Here is a 16,816-nt window from a genome sequence, read left to right on the forward strand (position 1 = left end):
GGCGCTTCAGGTTACAGACTCCACTAACCCAGAAATAGTACCTCGGGTTAAGAACTTTGCTTCAGGATGAGAATAGAAATCATGCAGCAGCGGTGCGGTGGCAGCGGGAGGCCCCATTAGCTAAAGTGGTGCTTCAGGTTAAAAACAGTTTCAGGTTAAGAACGGACCTCCAGAATGAATTAAGTACTTAACCCGAGGTACCACTGTAACTGCAAATAGTGAACTGAAATGTAGGCCTCCGAAGGAACAGCCCCACACCCTTGGACTGTTATACCACGGGTAGGCAACCTAAGGCCTGTGGGCTGAATGCGGCCCAATTGCCTTCTAAATCCAGCCCACGAATGGTCCTGGAATCAGCATGTTTTTACATGAGTAGAATGTGTCCTTTTGTTTAAAATGCATCTCCGGGTTATTTGTGGGGCATAGGAATTCGTTCATTTTTATTATTATTTTCAAAATATAGTCTGGCCCACCACATGGTCTGAGGGACGGTGGACCGGCCCACAGCTGGAAAAGGTTGCTGACCCCTGTGTTATATTATCTAGCTGGGCTGGGCTGGGCTAGTTGCTCGCTGGGATCAAACATTTTGGAATAGCACATCTCAGCCTTGAAGAGGAGCCTTGTAGAAAAAGTGGTTCTGGGTGGAATTCAACATTGCGCTTTTCCAACGGTTCTACTTGTGCAAGCATTCCAGCTTGTCAGATGTAAATAATAATAATAATAATAATAATACCCCCTCCCCCTGCTGTTCTGGGGTTCTCCTGACGGCCCCTTGAGCCAATATGGAGGGGGGCGGTCCTTGCTGTGCAGGCAGAAGTACTTGCACAGGGTTTCTTGATGCAAAAACATGAGTGTGAGTCACCAACACATCAAAAGTCGTCAGTCATGACTAAGGCTGCAGTTCTAACCCTACTGACCTGGGAGTAAGTCCAAATGAATTCAATAGGACTTATGTCCACTGTGCAAACATGGCTGGCACTGAGCTATAAAGTCTCACCAAAATCAATGGAACCAATCTCAGTTGCAAGTTGGCTTAAGTCCCATTGGTGAGATTCAGATGTCCTGGTTTGGGCGATCTGGAACAAGCCCTGCGTCTCCACATTCCCTCTCTGCTTTCAGCTTCGTATACTGTGTTATGCATTGTAAGTATTTCTGTTACCATCCTTCAGTTGTATTCCCAGGACAGTTTACACAAAGAATAAAACAACGGAAACAGGTTTACGTCTAAACCTGTGAACCGTGACTTGACGAAACCTTCCAAACGAGGATCAAATCAGCAATGTGATCTATTCTTCTCAATGCATCTGGCAATTTTTAGGGTTTTACAGGTCAGGACTTTCAAAGCCATGAGTAGCAACGTCCCACGTTAGTATTTGCTTGACACCCAAACAGAAATAATTACTAGAAATTAAGTCCATACTACTCCTGCCAACCTAACAGTTTGAAAGCATGTCAAAGTGCAAGTAGATAAATAGGTACCGCTCCAGCGGGAAGGTAAACGGCGTTTCCGTGCGCTGCTCTGGTTCGCCAGAAGCGGCTTAGTTATGCTGGCCACATGACCCAGAAGCTGTATGCCAGTTCCCTCGGCCAATAAAGCGAGATGAGCGCCACAACCCCAGAGTCGGTCACGACTGGACCTAATGGTCAGGGGTCCCTTTACCTTTACTTTTAAGACCATACTATTTCAATACAACTTTCAGGAAGTGGCTGCGGCTGCGGCAACATGCCGCCATGATTAGTCAAGCTTCCTAACAAACAAAACCAAAGGACTGATGGTTCTCAAAAGACCTTGCATAATCGGAAATGAAGTTAGCTGTGCATTGTTCCGATACCACCCATCCAAGTCCCGGGGTTTTTTTATCAGTGGGAGACCTGCTGCGTACAGTTCTAAATTTGCCCATTCCCGACCACAGAACACAATTAAAATGTACTTTAGCTTTCACCACATTCCTATGATAGAGCTCTTCCTTCCCTTTAGAGGCAGTTTAAAGAAAACAAACAACCGCTTGACCTGTGTAGGCAAGGTTACGCTTGCCCTCATAGAAAACTATTGTTATAGCGGCCCTCTCTGCGTTAAAAGAAATGGCTCCGTCTAACTATGACAAAGTAGCAACAAGTGCCACATTCATCACAATTGCTCCAGAAATGTGAGCAGAAAAGGGAGAGCACGTGAAATGACCAGGATCCAAGAAGCTACTGTTTAGTTGTCAGTCATACTTAGAGCAACCTCCGTCTGGGCGATATCATAAATTGCTTTTGAAGCTTCGCTCATTTTTAAAAGCCATTTGGCACAGTCATGGGATGGCGGGGAAGGCTGAGGTTTTGGAAGCGCGAGTCCGTTTGGGTGGAAGGAATGACTTATGCAGTTGCTTCCGACACTGGCCAAATCTAACTATGAAGGAAAGCTCAAAAGGTGAAACAAGAGGGAGTTGTGGCCAATTCATGTGACACTAAGTCCAGTGTGGTGTAGTGGTTAAGAGCGGTAGACTCCTAATCTGGTGAACTGGGTTCGCGTCTCCGCTCTTCCACATGCAGCTGCTGGGTGACCTTGGGCAAGTCACACTTCTTTGAAGTCTCTCAGCCCCACTCACCCCACAGAGTGTTTGTTGTGGGGGAGGAAGGGAAAGGAGAATGTTAGCCGCTTTGAGACTCCTTAAAGGGAGTGAAAGGCGGGATATCAAATCCAAACTCTTCTTCTACTAAGTGGGGTTGGTCACAAGTGTTTAGGTCAAGGGCATCTGAGTTTTGGCACCGGGTGATTTGATTAGGCCTCCACAGGCGTTACAGCCCGCTACACGAGTACCATCTTGAGAGGGAGAACGTTCCGCTCTGTCACTACCCTGCTCCGCAAACTGGGTGGTGAACTTCTGAAGTTAGGAGCACCCTGTACTCACAGAGTCTCCTTTTGTGATTCAGAATCCAGGAAATTAGCTTTCTAAGCTGCTCTAATGGATTATAACACTTGGCTACTGATTTAGCACATGCCCCTTAATAACTCAACCTGTGTTTATCTGCCCATGTTCATAGATTTGATCCAAGGTGGGAAGAGTGCACCCAATTATTCTCTCCACAGTCTTTACAACCCTGGACATCATTGTTTCTTCCCTTAACAGACCTAAAACATACTGTGGCTAAATATGAAGCTCCCAGAAAGGACATTTACTTATCTCTGGCACAGCAGCACAACTAAGGTCTACTTTGTATGTACAGTGGTGCCTCGCAAGACGAAAAGAATCCGTTCCGTGAGTCTCTTCGTCTAGCGGTTTTTTCGTCTTGCAAAGCAAGCCCATTAGCGGATTAGCGGATTAGCGCTATTAGCGGTTTAGTGGCTATTAGCGGCTATTAAAGGCTTAAGGGATTAGCGGATTAGCTGCTAAAAGGCTATTAGCAGCTTAGTGCCTTAGAAAAAGGGGGTGGGGAGCGGAAAAAAACCCCCAGGAATCGCAAGACATTTTCGTCTTGCGAAGCAAGCCCATAGAGAAATTCGTCCTGCGAAGCACCTCCAAAACGGAAAACCCTTTCGTCTAGCGGGTTTTCCGTCTTGCGAGGCATTCGTCTTGCGGGGCACCACTGTAGAACGAAGGAGCACACTAGTTGACCCTACAGATTTATTCTCTTGCTCAAAGTATACAGTACAGCTGAATTGGAGTGCTGAAGGAGTTGAGTTTTAATCTGGAAGCGGTTTAGGAATCATCCCAAGTGGTGGCCATACCGCCAGAAAAAAAAACAGCAGTTCACAAAAGCCATGTTGCTTTAAGTCATAAGCATACCAGCAGTGGTTCCCTACTGGTGGTCCACAGACCAGAGAAGCTCCATGTAACCCACCCAGGGGGTCTGTGGCACCATTCAAATAACAAAAATTACCACAGAGATATCAAAATTTTCCAAAGTAGGAGGTCCATGCTTTGGCTTTTGGGAAACAGGGGGTCTGCCTTCCTTAGCTAACGGAATCACTGCAATATAGGATTCTCTTTTAATGATATAATGCACAGAGCTTCTCCAGTATGAAAGGAAATTTGGCATTTTGCTTCACTAATTCATTATTTGGATAGCAGCCATTCTAGCTGTATTTAAAACTGAATATGCATTTCTCATGCAACACTAAAATAATATATTAAACTGATAAAGTACATCAAGCTAAGTATTTTACACAGGGGAGGGGAGGGATTCCAGCTAAAATGACAAAAAAGCCACCCAAAATCACTTTAAAAAGCAATTTACCCTGGTCCTGTTTAGCACACTGCCAAAAATCTTGTCAGCTCTGTCCTTTCCTTTGCGCTGAAATTTGTTGCCAAGAGTTTAGTAATGAGCACTCATTTTATCACATATATCTTTCGGGTTCTTTTTTTAAAAAAGCAATTGAATTTCCATGGTTGGTATGAGGGGAATATATAAATAGAAAGTTGTACTGGATCTCAGATTCGTTTAAAGCAACTTGCCATAATATTTTTTTTATTTTTAAGCAAAGTAAAATCCATGTTCTTCTTGGCACCGGACGACAATAAAAGGATAAAAAGTGAAAACTGTGTGCAGAGGCCAACTGTTGTCAAGACAGCTAATGCAAAGTCCAGCACAACAATGTCTCTTTTGTCTGCACTGCCTATCCCACGAGAAGGGCAGCAGGGGGAACGTTAGAATACTGTGAGCCAAATATCTAACAGAGGAACTAGTTGGAGGACCAAACCTTATCTAGATTACTAAACTAAAACAGAGGCACAAAAAGCGCCGAGTCATGGAACCACCATTATTCGTGTCTGAAGGGTCACTCTTTTATACCTCGGGCTTTATGAGGCTGGTAACTAAAGAGCTAAATGAGCTGTCGCAGGTTTTCTGAATAGCGAGCCGCTTTTGAATGGGAAGAAAGGGCAACTGTCCGCTGCCACTGAATACATTAGGTGGAAATGGAACTAGGCTGTGCACGCTGCTTTCGGGAAAGACCCAAATTTAACTCTTAACGCTGAAACCTCAAGGCTCTGGATCTGCCCCCCTGGGCATAATCTGAACTTCAGAAGCTATCGCTGTTCTCTGCCCACCTCAGCCCTCAATTCATACCTTTGAGGACTGAGGAAATAGCTCGGCTGGTTAGAGTGTGGTACTCATAATGCGAAGGTCGCAGGTTCGATCCCTGTATGGGACAGCTGCATATTCTTGCATTGAAGGGTTGGACTAAATCAGGGCTTCCCAAAATTGGTCCTCCAGCTGTTTCTGGACTACAATTCCCATCATCCCTAGCTAGTGATGGTCAAGGGTGATGGGAATTGAACCAGATGATTCTCATGGTCTATGATTCAATTACTTGTTCATATTGCTGGTGTTGGCAAACGGTGCAACATTTTCCCGTGTTGCTGGTTACGTACACCGTCTCTGTTGCCATAGGTCATAGGTAGGCAAACTAAGCCTGGAGGCTGGATCCAGCCCAATCGCCTTCTAAATCCAGCCTGCGGACAGTCCGGGAATCAGCGTGTTTTTACATGAGTAGAATGTGTGCTTTCATTTAAAATGCATCTCTGGGTTAGTTGTGGGGCATAGGAATTCGTTCATTTTTTTCCCTTCAAAATATAGTCCGGCCCCCCGCAAGGTCTGAGGGACAATGGACCGGCCCCCTGCTGAAAAGGCTTGCTTTCTTGCTGCTCCCCACTGCTGTTCTTAGACGCATTTGCTCAAAAGCTTTCCGTTGCACAGCTCAAGTAAAGAAGGGGGGGGGGACTGAATGCGGGAAGATGCACTGCCACCTTCAGTGGTCTCTGCCTACGTAACACTTTCGCTTTTAAAAACCATATTCCCTCCACCCCTTTATATGCAGTTTGGGCAAATCCAGGCTTTAAAACATCTGGATATGCTGCAGCTACATCTCGGTTTGGCCCTAACTGGCGAACACAGTGCTGATGACAGGTCACGTGGGCAAAGAGCAAATCACATGGGCAGTACCTTCTCCACAGATAACAGAATCATAAGAGTTAGAAGGGACCACGAGGGTCATAGTGTCCAATCCCCCTAGCATTCACTCTGGCACACTATTCCCCCCCCCCCTCAAACATTCAAACATGCAAATCCTCTTCTGCTAGTCCAAATAACAGAGCCAGGAACAGCTTTTATCACATGATCTGAGGCTTGTTGAAACCAGGCCGAAGTTATCAGATGCCCCTGTGGACAAAATTTACCGTGTTGTTATTTCCATTTTCATAACGTACCACCACTTTTTTCCCATTGGGGAAAAAGCTTCATTTCTTAAAGAGCTGAATTTTTACATCACTTTGCAAGTATACAGTGGTACCTCAGGTTACATACGCTTCAAGTTACAGACTCCGCTAACCCAGAAATAGTGCTACAGGTTAAGAACTTTGCTTCAGGATGAGAACAGAAATTGTGCTCCGGCAGTGCGGCAGCAGCGGGAGGTCCCATTAGCTAAAGTGGTGCTTCAGGTTAAGAACAGTTTCAGGTTAAGTATGGACATCCGGAATGAATTAAGTACTTAACCTGAGGTACCACTGTACTTAGAAAAAGAGACACACACACTTCCCTTCTCCCCATAACGGAGCAACGTACCACCATTTAACTATTAGTGAATATACTTTCAATATTTCAATTTTTAAAAACGCAGGTACAGTGGTGCCTCGCAAGACGAATGCCTCGCAAGATGGAAAACCCGCAAGACGAAAGGGTTTTCCGTTTGCAGAGGCGCTTCGCAAGACGAATTTCCCTATGGGGTTGCTTCGCAAGACGAAAATTGGCGAAAAATTTTGAATTTTTTTTCCGCTCCAAAACCCCTTTTTCTGAAACGTTAAGCTGCTAAAAGCATTTTAGCAGCAAAACCGTTAATCCCTTAAGCCTTAAAAAGCCGTTTTTAGCCCTTAAATTGTCAATAGCGCTAATAGCGCTAATCCGTCAATGGGCTTGCTTCGCAAGACGAAAAAACCGCAAGACGAAAAGACTCGAGGAACGGATTCTTTTCGTCTTGCGAGGCACCACTGTATTTTGTATTACCAAATAAATTCAAGAAACACATGCCTTCCCCAGGAATGCTAGCAGTGTCCATTCAAGCTGATATGGTTGAACACATTGATGTCTTCTCCCACATACCTCCTGGATTTGCCAAAGCAGGTTATGCTGAGTTCTAGCATATAAACAAAGCATCTAAAAGCAATTTTGTAGGAATCGGCTCTCACCACAAGCAATGCTGGATGCCCTCTGGTGCCATGCATTGAGAGAGAGAAAGATTACCTATCAAAAGTCACAGCCTGCCTGTCATTCAGCATTTTTTGCTTTCTGCAAGTCTTTTTTTTTTTTAAAGGGGGTTTCTATTTATATGTCTGTCAAATCCTTGTGACTTTGATAAGGAACATGGGTTCTCTGCATGCATGGCTTGCCATCATTCCTCTGTGCCTTGAGAGAGATTACCCTGAAGCCGTTCCTTTTCGCATTTATGCCCCCTGCATATGTGATGCATTTTCAGAAGAGACAAACTCTGCTACATCACAAGTTCTGGCTGAGCTGACCTAAGCCTGGCAGAGGGGAGGAAAGCCTTTAAAATAGAGTTTGGCTTGGCACATTACCACTAAATGTGAGTCTATTTGACAACATTCATGAATATTTGGGAAGCGGGTGGCGCTGTGGGTAAAACCTCAGCGCCTAGGACTTGCCGATCGCATGGTCGGCAGTTCGAATCCCCGCGGCGGGGTGAGCTCCTGTCGTTCGGTCCCAGCTCCTGCCCACCTAGCAGTTTGAAAGCACCCCTAAGTGCAAGTAGATAAATAGGTACCGCTTTATAGCGGGAAGGTAAACGGCATTTCCGTGTGCTGCGCTGGTGCTGGCTCGCCAGAGCAGCTTCATCACGCTGGCCACGTGACCCGGAGGTGTCTGCGGAAGCGCTGGCTTCTGGCCTCTAGAGTGAGATGAGCGCACAACCCTAGAGTCTGTCAAGACTGGCCCGTACGGGCAGGGGTACCTTTGAGTCTATTTGACAACATTCATGAATATTTGGTACAAATATAAACTGTGTACAGTGGTACCTCAGGTTACATGCACTTCAGGTTACATACGCTTCAGGTTACAGACTTTGCTAACCCAGAAATAGTGCTTCAGGTTAAGAACTTTGCTTCAGGATGAGAACAGAAATCATGCTCCGGCGGCGCGGCAGCAGCAGGAGGCCCCATTAGCTAAAATGGTGCTTCAGGTTAAGAACAGTTTCAGGTTAAGTATGGACCTCCAGAACGAATTAAGTACTTAACCTGAGGTACCACTGTATTTCAATATGGAATATATTTTACGCCACTCATTCTTTTTAAAACTTTCTATGATTATTCATTTATTATCTTGTAATTGTATTCTTTCTTTGGAATTTGCTGGATCCAGAGGTTAGAAGGATCTCAAATACAGCTTGCTTCCTCCCCACTCTCAAACTCATGACAATCCTTAGGGTTATCTCTCAGCAATAATAGGAGCTAAAACATATTGGAACACTTTGCAAAATCGAAGTGAATTGTTCAGCACAAACAGCCTTAGCAAAGAACAGGGCAGATGAATGGAAGGAAGAGCAGCCTGCGCTATTTCAAAAGAGCAACTGTCTGGTAGTTAGAGAGACAGGCAATTAAAAAACAACAGCAACACCGGGTGAAAACTTTGCGTGACAATACAACCAGGGCTAATACATGATCAAAAGTAAGGAACAAGAGGGAAGTGTTAGGCTTTATGTACAACTGTGAACTGGAGCTGTTTGATGATTTAAATGAAATGTGAAATGGCTGGTGAAAATATTTTAGCACCAGCTGACAGTCTGCAAAGAGACATCCAAGTGCTTTGATTCTGCAAGTCTTTGAGGTATTTTGTCAAAGCCTCGTTTCAAGATAAACCTCTAACACAAACTGCAGTTAAAATTAATTTTTCTCTTCCCTGTGAAATCTGTCTTCCACATTGGGAGTTCTAAAATGGAGCTCCCATCTTGAAACAAAAGACGGAGGTTAAACGGGAAGAAACTGCGCCAAGCAGCCTGATTTTGCTGACAGACTTTGAGTAGGTATTGTGCTGCCTCCCTTTTTCCATAGAGGCAATGACAGATTTATGCACGTCCAATTGACGCCCCCACAGGCATCGCGATGACTCGGAAGTGGCCATCACACACGATGACCAGGCAGGTGACCCACACACAAATCAGGGGTTGCCTGTACACACAGATGAGGCAATGGAAACATAATTTGTGTGGAACTGCAATTTATTTACAAATAAGGCATTAAATGTAAGTGCATATATATAGGGAGGCGGGATGTTACACATTTCTGTATTAGATGTGTTACAACACAGGTAGAGAAAACCCGTAGCAACATATAGGACAGGAACCCCCAACCTTCGGCCCTCCAGATGTTTCAGACTACAATTCCCACCATCCCTGACCACTGGTCCTCTTAGCTAGGGATCATGGGAGTTGTAGGCCAAAACATCTGGAGGACCGCAGGTTGGGGATGCCTGATATGATAGGATATGGAGACAAGGAAACTGCAAGTGCTCCCACCAATCAACGCAACAAAGGCCCTGCTTGCAACCATGTTTTCTGAAAGCACTCCAATGCCTGCAGCCGCATGGCTGGCATGTGTGCAGGAAGCAAAACTTTCTGCTATCGCTGCTCCTCTAATCTGGAAAAGCTGCATTAGCTGAAACCTTGCTTGCCATGCATTTCTCAAGGCACCTGACACCTGCAAGGAAAGCAACAAATATGTTTTTTGATATCTGACGAAAACAAAGAAAGAAATACAATAACTTGGAACTGTGTGTGAAAAAACTGTAGAAATAATAATACAATGAGTCTAATCGGAAGCCAAATGTGTTTGTTTTGCTTTGTTTTCTTTTTCCTCCCCCCCTTCCCTTCACTCCTCCCCTCCTTCTTCTTTCTCTTCTCTTTTCCTTTTTGTGTCTTCTTTCTTGTGTCTTCTTTCTTTCTTCTTTCTCCTTTTGATATGTTAAGAAAAAGATAAAGAGACAAAAGTGTAATAGGAAAACCTCAGTAAGTTAAAAGTGATGTCGTGTAATTGGTTAATTGTAATGATTTGATGTACCATATTTTTCGCTCCATAAGACACACCAGACCATAAGGCGTACCTAGTTTTGGGAGGAGGAAAACAAGAAAAAATTATTCTGAATCCCAGAAGCCAGAACAGCAAGAGGGATCTGGCTTCTGGGATACCGTGTGGCTGTTCTGGCTTCTGGGATAACCACACCAAGCCTCTTCAGGGCAGTGGGATGAATGCTCCCCCTGCCCAAAGAGGCTGCGCACGGCTAAGGCAGAAGCCAGGACAGGCGCGTTGCTGAAGCGGAAGCGGGAGGAGGAACAGAAGGAGTCTCTTCTGTTCCTCCTCCGGCTTCGCAGGACAGGCGCTGCGCAGAGAGGGAGAGCTGCGCAGCGCCCCTTCAGCGAAGCGGGAGGAGGAACAGAAGGGGCTAAATTTCTCCTCCCGCTTCGCTGAAGGGGCGCTGCACAGCTCTACCTCTCAGCGCTGCGCCATTCGCTCCATAAGACGCACTCACATTTCCCCTTACTTTTTAGGAGGAAAAAAGTGTGTCTTATAGAGCGAAAGATACGGTAACGACTACTGTTTTCCCTTTGTTATTGTTGAATTCTAAATAAAGTATTGTTCTGTTGTTTTTTTAAAAAAGACACCTGCAAGGAAAAGAAGACAAATTGTAGGAATAAATCTATGGCATTTGTTTGGGCAGGAAAGAGGGAAGGAGCACCGAGTTCTACATGTGTGGCAGTGATCCTCTGCCTTTAAGGGAGAACTGCCTGATGTGCAGCATTTCCGCAGAGGAAACTTTTCTAGGCCTGGAGAAGAAGTCATGGGAAAAAGCTTCCCCTGCTAAATTTCTAAAAGCCAAAGCGCTATTTAAAGGCATGGAATGTCTGCCAGGGAAAGGACTGGCAACTCTAGCAGAGGAGTGTGTCTGTGTGTGGGTGTGTAAAAACAGCGAAGATTCCTTGGTTTTAAGGAACAATTAGCAGTGCATGAAAACAGCCAACAAAAATGACAAACGACCCTGTTTGTGCAACCTGGTGCATGTAGTTAAAAATTAGATCAAACAAGTTGAAGTAACATAAAGGCAAGAGAGGGAACACCTAACACAGCCCCATCCCAAGACTGCAAGTCAGTCTCTTCTCCTTTGTCCTTCCCTGCCCAACATCCATGTTCTAGATCCCTGGAATAATAATAATAATAATCTCTGCAAACCTCAGTATCCTGCTTCTGAATGGCAAAAAAATAAATAAAATCCTAACCCAGCAAAGGGCAGCAATTATGAGCCTGTTATAAACCTGGATAAATAAAAAGCCTCAATTTTTATAAAGTGGCTGCAAATCATCACTTACAGTCATGAAACCCAGCTGTAGGGTTGCCAGATCCTGGCTGTCTAAGGCTGCCAACTTTGCAACTCGCACCTATAACGATGTCTTTAAAAAACAAAGCACCAACAGTGTGATCTGTTGCAATTTGCATGTGATAATGTTCATCTCTGTACAGGAGAAATGTTTTGCTGGCTTGCCTTTTGTGCAGCTATTAAAAGGCATAGCTGCAGGGGCAGACTGAAAAGCTGGTCCTCGATGACAGTCCCCTTTGGCTTGTTGAAGCAGGCAGGACTCTGGGTTTTACCCCATAGCAGCCAGGTGATGAGGGACCTGCTGGAGAAAAGTTGGAGGGGGCACAAAAATCTCTGCCTGAAATATAAGCTGCAAATGTATACCTACTGGCCTGAGTAAGGTAAAGGTAAAGGGATCCCTGACTGTTAGGTCCAGTCGCGGATGACTCTGGGGTTGCGGTGCTCATCTCGCTTTACTGGCTAAGGGAGCCAGCGTACAGTTTGCGGGTTATGCGGCCAGCATGAATAAGTGACTTCTGGTGAACCAGAGCAGCGCACGGAAACGCCGTTTACCTTCCTGCCGGAGCGGTACCTATTTATCTACTTGCACTCTGACGTGCTTTCAAACTGCTAGGTTGGCAGGAGCAGGGACCGAGCAACGGGAGCTCACCCCGTCGCAGGGATTCAAACCGCCAACCTTCCGATCGGCAAGCCCAAGGCTCAGTGGTTTATACCACAGCGCCACCCCCGTCCCTGATTTCTGAGTAGGGACTGGCAATTTGGTCGAACTCAGTTTCCCATTTTTCTAATGTTTAGTTCAGTTCTCCACAATCCCACATAAGTTTGTGATTATTATTTTTAAGTCCTCGTGAAAATTCATCAGCAAATTTATACGACTACATAGGCTTTTTATGCAGTTTTGCATAATCTACACATTTTTATAAAGCAATTTTCCCTAATTCAATGCCTTTCCAATGTTGCTTCCACTAATAAATACATTTGTATGAGCACCTGGACCTAGCATATGTGTGTTAGTGAACACTGCTTGGCTAGAGAACTGCAAAGAAAAATCTGAAGTGTGAATTCAAACAATGCCTGAATTTTAGTTTGTGTATTGCCTTTCAATGTGAATTAAATCTAATTTGTCCGCCATCCCTACCTCCGAGTTGACACAGTTTTAAAAATCTTTATCTGTTGTATTTTATCAGCTAGGCTGTTGTTTTATTGGACTTGAGATGATAACATCATCAATAAACAACAACAGCAACGTTATTATTTGTACCTATTTGTACTTGTATTATTTGTAACTCTATTCTCTCAGCCCAGAAGCACTTGTGTGTTGCAGGTGCAAGGTTAAAATAAATGACAAAAATACCAAGCTCTATCTTTGCATTACTGATGAATGAACTTCTGCATATATAGCTCTTCTTTCCAAACTTGGCAAACAGCTGGCGTCAACTTGCCAGCTAGCACTTTTTAAGCTGTTAGCAATTTATTCATTTTTAGCCATTTATTTTTCTTAAAGCTATTTCAACTTCAAAAAATACACATCAGAAGAATTTATATGAAATGAAGACTTTTGAGACATGAGGTCCATCCACTAACAGCACAATCCCGTGTCTACTCAGAAGTAAGTCACACTTGAGTTCAAGGTGAATTCCAGGTAAAGGTGTGCAGGATTCAGCCTAAGCCTGTGAAGGAGTGTTGCTAGATCCTGTTCTGCAGCCCTTTTATAATACCTATGGTTGTCTGTAAAAGTAAAACTAAGTGGGTTCCAGTACCTTTAACAGTTGCATTCTCATTAAAAAAAACCTCATCGTAATGGGGAATTTCTCTTGCACTGTACAGTCGTACTGTACCTTGGTTGTCAAACGCCTTGGTACTTGGGGCGTTTTGGTTTCTGAACACTGCAAACCCGGAAGTTAGTGTTCTGGTTTGTGAATTTTTTTCAGAAGCTGAATGTCCGACGAGGCTTCTGCTGCTTCCAACTGAGTGCAGGAAGCTCCTGCAGCCAACTGGAAGCGGTACCTTGGTTTTCGAACCCTTTCGGGAGTCGAGCGGATTAAGTTCGACAACCAAGGTACGACTGTATGTGTGTCTGTTGGATTTCAGACTGTTACACTGAAATTAAAAGCACAAGAACCACGCTGGAACAAAACGTGGCAGTCCTAAGAGGACCCCCATTGTTACTAAGAATAAGGAAAACCTTTACAAAAATGTAGCTAGCTGCAATAAAGAATTGTATAAAGTTTATGGAATAAATTAACAAATAAATAACTTCAAAAACAACAAAAATGTACCTAATCTAACTTCAAAAACAACAAAAATGTAGCTAGTCTAAAACGAACAAAGGGCAGGAAGAACAACGTTAACTTTCCAAGGGAGGAACTGCCTTCTGTTTCACCCTAGTCTAGTCAATGTGTTTTGGCCATTGCTTCCCCTCTGCAATGGGACACGGGTGGCGCTGTGGGTTAAACCACAAAGCCTAGGACTTGCCGATCAGAAGGTCGGCGGTTTGAATCCCCACGATGGGGTGAGCTCCCGTTGCTCGGTCCCTGCTCCTGCCAACCTAGCAGTTCAAAAGCACCTCAAAGTGCAAGTAGGTACCACTCCGGGGCGAAGCGTTTCCATGAGCTGCTCTGGTTCACCAGAAGTGGCTTAGTCATGCTGGCCACATGACCCAGTAGCTTTCTGTGGACAAACGCTGGCTCCCTCGGCCAATAAAGCAAGATGAGTGCCGCAACCCCAGAGTTGGTCACGACTGGACCTAATGGTCAGGGGTCCCTTTACCTTTACCTTCCCCTCTGCTAGAAGGGCTTAATTTGCATGGGGGGGGAGCAATAAGTGGGAGAAATATTTAACCCTTCTCCTGCTCACTGGTTTTCTTCCATGGGGGCCCCTCCTCCATTTTTCCTTCCAAAATTAAAACTGCCATGGGGAAGGGGAATTGCACATTCATATCTTCCACACTCAGCTCCCATTCTCATCTGAAAGTAGGGGTGCGGGGGAATTCAGAAGGTGTGATACGTGGGCAGGCAAGCAAAGAGACTTTAATCCTGCCACAACCTGCCTTTGACACAGAAACATGGGCCTGTAATCTGGGCTGCAGAAGGAAGCAGCTGGGGGTGGGTTGGTGGGTTAAGCCCCCTCTGCCCACTTCTCCGCCTCCTCAATACGTGTATCAACACCTTCTGGCACCACCACCCCAACTTGCAGAGGAGAAACGGTAGCAGGGTGTTGAAGACATGAGGCTGAGGCAGAACGTGCCGTCCGTCCCCAAGATGGCAGTTTTAGTTTTGGCAAGAAAGATGTGGTGACTCAGGCAAGTAAACTATATCCCAAGATTATTATTTTTTTTAAAAAATGCAGAATCTCTTGCCAAAACCTATCTACAGAAGGCAGAAACCATGCTGATGACTTAATATGGTGAGAAGTTAAAAATGTGAGAGAAAGGCTTTGAACACTGGTAGTTTCCTTATCCAATTGACAGCTACCTCGGGAAGATGCAATACATGCCAGAAAGAAAGAAAGAAAGAAAGAAAGAAAGAACAAAAGTCTATTTTAGAGGCTACCGTATTTTTCGCCCTATAGGGCGCACTTTTTCCCCTCCAAAAATGAAGGGGAAATGTGAGTGCGTCCTATGGGGCGAATGCAGGCTTTCGCTGAAGCCTGGAGAGTGAGAGGGGTCGGTGCGCACCGACCCCTCTCGCTCTCCAGGCCTCAGGAGAGCCCCACCTCCAGCCCCACAAGCTCGGGGGACAGCGGGGAGGCGCAGCGCGCCATCCCACTGTCTCCCGACGTGGTTTGGAGGCTGGCGGAGGGCTTCCCCCTCCCCCAGCCGCGCAAGCTCCCAGAGCGATGGCGAAGCTGCCCGCAGCTTCGGCATCGCTCTGGGACCCGTTCTGGGGGATGGGGTCGGGGGAAGCTCGGGCTTCCACCGCCCCAGCCCCACGCCTGGTGCGTCCTATAGGGCGAAAAATACGGTACTGTGAAAGTTCAAAGCAGATTAGAACTGGGCAGTTTGAAAATGTGTTGTTATTAGACTGGATGTCAAGTGAGAAAACACAGATCTTAACCCAAACAGATCACCACCTCGAGATACAACTGTCCTAAACTTGCCCTGGCTGGTTTTAGATTTGCCAGCTTCTGAAATCAGAATCTCACTTGATAGCCACTTGTTATCACAGTAATGGCAAAACAACAACTAAACAACCCCTCTGCCAGGAAACAACATCTCCTGGACAAATGGACCCCATAATGGGGTGTCGAGGCTTTAAAATTCCTTGCCTCTTTTCTGCAATAGTATTCCATATCAAAATCCACTTCTCTCTTCAGGCTTATTAAGAGCTACTATTCTGGTTGTATGTGATGAATAAAAACAGTTCCCCCTCCCTTTCAAGTCATCAATATGCCACAGGTAATTAGGTAACATAAATGGGCGAGGATATGCTCACTGGGTGACCCTGGGCAAGTCACCATCTCTCAGCTTCATAGGGGCTGCTCTGAACTATGTACCTGACCTTAACCTCCTCAGAGGAAAAGTGAAGTATAATTCTGTTGTAAATGTCTTGTGGGCTGGTAAAAACAAGCCTGTCTCACCTTTAAATGCTGGGAAATTGTCAGACCGAAGGGAGGGAACGTTACAAGATGGAAGGCCTAATACTCCAATGTTCAGCAGTGCAGCATGTTCATTGTTCCTCAGTCAACAAAGATCCAAGGACATTCCAGACTAGGTAGCAGACTCGGCCATTTCTCCTACTATCTCTACTGAAAACTAAGCAGATCCTATACCACCGTACTATTCCGCTGCACAGCTTTCGTTATAATCAATAAAAGGTTTGCTAGAAACCAGAGAGGGAAGCTGAGGTTCTGTTGTAGCAGGATTAATCTGAGGAAATGCCTCGTGCACTGTTGGTGGGGATGGAGGAACTGTGCCAAATTTAAGCCAGTTGTTTTCCTTAGTAATAAAAAATGATTCCGGGGAACAGCAGGACAGAGAAGATTAGCTGGCTGTAGCAAATGCCGATTTCCTTGAGCTGCTGAGGCAACGGTTGCATGTATATTATTCTAACCTCGATTCAAGGCTTCAGATTCAAGATCTGATTTAAAGCGCTAGTGACGGATACAAGTCCTAAACAGCTTGGGACCCAAATCTCAGCAACATCAGACAACTAAATCTGCTTGCAGACCCTGCCAAGATTCAGGGTGAGGGGATACACAGGGCAGCCTTCTCTGTGATGTGGCCTTGACTCAGGTGTGTCAAGGTTAGGTTTCAGGCACCAGTTGAAAACCTTTTTATTTACCTGGTGTTTTACAGTTTGCCAAATAGCAGCTCCTCTCCTTATCAGCAACGTATGTATTTCTGATTTCATGATTTGCTATTCATTTTTTCGTACATGCATGCTTTTAGCTCTTTTACTAAAATTAGAGGATGAAATCAGGAGAGGATCAACAACCCCTGGAGGAATGATGGACTCTT

At 45.1% G+C, this 16,816-nt stretch overlaps 1 protein-coding gene across 1 annotated transcript in view; it reads right to left on the reverse strand.

Moving 5' to 3' along the window:
• RNF144A (ring finger protein 144A) overlaps positions 1–16,816 on the reverse strand; it is a 55,579-nt gene that overhangs the window by 26,028 nt on the left and 12,735 nt on the right. The gene's annotated exons all lie outside the window — the stretch shown is intronic.

Source organism: Podarcis tiliguerta, assembly GCF_965153285.1.
Source record: "Podarcis tiliguerta genome assembly, chromosome: 3".
NCBI classification, from domain to species: domain Eukaryota; kingdom Metazoa; phylum Chordata; class Lepidosauria; order Squamata; family Lacertidae; genus Podarcis; species Podarcis tiliguerta.